The sequence below is a fragment of the Trichosurus vulpecula genome, chromosome 1, assembly GCF_011100635.1.
Source record: "Trichosurus vulpecula isolate mTriVul1 chromosome 1, mTriVul1.pri, whole genome shotgun sequence".
Taxonomy (NCBI): domain Eukaryota; kingdom Metazoa; phylum Chordata; class Mammalia; order Diprotodontia; family Phalangeridae; genus Trichosurus; species Trichosurus vulpecula.
The window spans coordinates 418,431,453-418,434,636 of NC_050573.1; the positions used below are offsets into that span (position 1 = coordinate 418,431,453).

Below are 3,184 nucleotides of genomic sequence, written 5' to 3' on the forward strand. Positions count from 1 at the left end.
TGCAGTCTCCATCTGCAGTGATCTTTGAGCCCAAGAATATCAAATTTGGCACTGCTTCCATTTCTTCTCCCTCTATGTGCCACAAAGTGATGGGACAAGTTGCCAAGATCTTAGTTGGTGTTTTTTTTTTCATGTCAAGCTTCAAGCCAGCTTTTACACTCTCCTCTTTCACCCTCCTCAAGAGGCTTCTTAATTCCTCTTCACTTTCTGCCACCAGAGTGGTATCATCTGCATGTATGAGATTGTTGATATTTCTTCCAGCCACCTTAATTCTGGCTTTGGATTCATCCAGCCTGGCATTTTGCATGATGCACTCTGCATATAAGTTAAATAAATAAGGTGACAATATACAGTCTAATATTTCTTTTCCAACCTTAAACCAATCAGCTGTTCCTTGTTTGCTTCTTGGCCCACATACAGGTTCCTCAGGAGACAAGTAAGATGAGCTGGTACTCCCATCTCTTTGAGGACTTGCCACATTTTGTTGTGATCCACGCAGCCAAAGGCTTTAGTATAGTCACTAAAGCAGAAGCAGATGTTTTTTTTCTGGAATTCCCTTGCTTTTTCCATAATCCAACAATGTTGACAATTTGATCTCTATTTCCTCTACCTGCTCTTCTGGTAATTGGTTCACATATTGCTGAAGCCTAACTTACAGAATCCTGAGCAAGTGTGTAAAATGAGTGCAATCGTTCAGTAATGTGAACATTCCTCAGCATTGCTCGTCTTTAGGATTGGGATGTAAACTGCTCTTTTCCAATTCAGTGGCCACTGTTGAGTTTTCCCAATTTGCTGGCATAGTGAGTGCAGCATGTTAACAGCATCATCTTTTAGAATTTTAAATAGCTCAGCTGGAATTCCATCACCCATTAGCCTCATTGTTAGTGATGCTTCCTAAGGCCCGCTTGACTTTGTTCTCCAGGATGTCTGTCTTTGGATCAATAACCACATCATCATGATTATCAGTGATATTAAGATCTTTCTTACATCATACTTTTGTGTATTCTTTCCATCATCTTCTTAATCTCTTCTGCTTCTAGGTCTCTTCCATTTTTGTCTTTTATCATGCCCATTTTTGCATGAAATATTCTCTTGATATCTCTAATTTTCTTGAAGCGATCTCTTGTCTTTCCAATTCTGTTCTTTTCTTCTATTTCTTTGCATTGCTCATTTAAGAAAACCTTCTTATCTCTCCTTGCTGTTCTCTTGAATTCTGCATTCAGTTGGGTATAGCTTTCCCTTTCTCCTTTACCTTTTGATTTCCTTCCTTCCTCATCTATTTGTAAAGTCTCTTCATACAGCCAGTTTTGCTTTCTTGCTCTCCTTAGGGATAACAATTCCCAAGACACTTTCAGGCTTAGCATGAAAATTATTTTGAGCTAGAACAAAAGATAGATTTTAGATCATTGTTCTCTATCTGTCTAATCTTCCTTCCTAGCTTTCCTTTTCAGGTATAGACTGTCTCCCTACTATAGCCCAGGGCAAAAAGATATGGCTGGAGGAATAAAAGATAAATTGGTTCACAAAAGTGGGGTGACCCCTCTATTCCAAGAGCAGCCTGCATGATTTGGGACTCCTCTATCCTCCATCCAAAAACTTCCTACATCCCAGGGTACACACTACCAGTGGGTAACCTGGTATTCTGATCTGGCCTTGGGGTAACTCAGGTCAGCCCTTTAGAAAGTAAAGAAGTGTGAACTCTTCCACCCAGAATGCACTTGCCTCCCCTGCCTTTGGGTGTGGCACCATCTCCTCTCAATCTCTCTCTCTCTCTCTCTCTCTCTCTCTCTCTCTCTCTCGTTTAAACTTACCACTTCAAAGTTCGCCATGGATGATGATATTGCTGCTCTCCTTGCTGGCAATGGCTCTGGAAAGTGCAAAGCTGGCTTTGCAGGAGATGATGCCCCTCAGGCTGTCTTCCCTTCCATTGTTGGGTGCCCCAGACATCACAGTGTGTTAGTGGGTATGGGCCAGAAAGACAGCTGCATGGGGGATGAGACCCAGAGCAAGAGAGTTATCCTGAGCCGAAGTACTCCCATTGAACATGGTATTGCCAACAACTGAGATGACACGGAAAAGATTTGGCATCATGCTTTCTACAATGAACTCCATGTGGCCCCTGGAGAGAACCCTGTGCTGCTCACAGAAGCCCCCCTGAACCCCAGAGCCAACAGAGTAAAGATGACTCAGATTATGCTTGAGGCCTTCAACACCTCAGTCATGTACATTGCCATCCAGGCTGTGCTGTCCCTATATGCCTTTGGTCATACCTGTGGTATTGTGATGGACTCTGGTGATGGTGTGACCCACACTGTGCCCATCTATGAAGGTTATGTTCTACCCCATGCCATCCTTCATCTATATCTGGCTGGCCATGATCTGACAGACTACCTCATGAAAATCCTGACCAAGAGAGGGTACAATTTCAGCTGAGAGGGAAATCATGCATGACATCCAAGAGAAGCTGTGTTATGTTGCCCTAGACTTTGAGCAGGAGATGGCCACTGCTGCATCTAGCTCCTCTCTGGAAAAGAGCTATGAACTCCCTGATGGTCAGGTAATCACCATTGGCAAGGAGAGATTCTGATGCCCAGAAGCTCTCTTCCAAACATCTTTCTTAGGTATGGAATCCTGTGGAATCCATGAAACTACCTTCAACTCAATCATGAAGTGTGATGTTGACATCTCTAAGGATTTGTATGTCAATACCGTATTGTCTGGTGGTACCATCATGTACCCAGGCATTTCTGACAAGATGCAGAAGGAGATTACAGCCCTAGCTCCCAGCACAATGAAAATTGAGATCACTGCCCCACCTGAGTGCAGATACTCTGTCTGGATCGAAGACTCCATCCTGGTATCTCTTCCCCCTTCCAGCAGATGTGGATCAGCAAGCAAGAGTATGATGAATCTGGGCCCTCCATTGTCTATGTCTACTGCAAATGCTTCTAAATGGACTGTGGTTTTTTTTTAATTGATTTGCTTTTTTGGTCAAAGGGTGTGACATGATAATTGCCCCCAAAAAGAGATGAAGAGATGAGATTGGCATGGCTTTATTTGTTTTGGGGGTTTTTGTTTTTGTTCTTTTTTTTGTCGCTTGACTCAGGATTTAAAAACTGAAGGTGATGAGCAGTCTAAGTGTGTTTGAGGTGAACATCCCCAAAGTTCTACAATGCGTCTCCAG

The 3,184-nt window shown here is 43.1% G+C and overlaps 1 pseudogene; it reads left to right on the forward strand.

The window, feature by feature from the left end:
- Nucleotides 1–1,827: 1,827 nt before the first annotated feature.
- LOC118834668 lies at nt 1,828–2,952 on the forward strand (annotated as a pseudogene).
- The last annotated feature ends 232 nt before the right edge of the window (nt 2,953–3,184 follow it).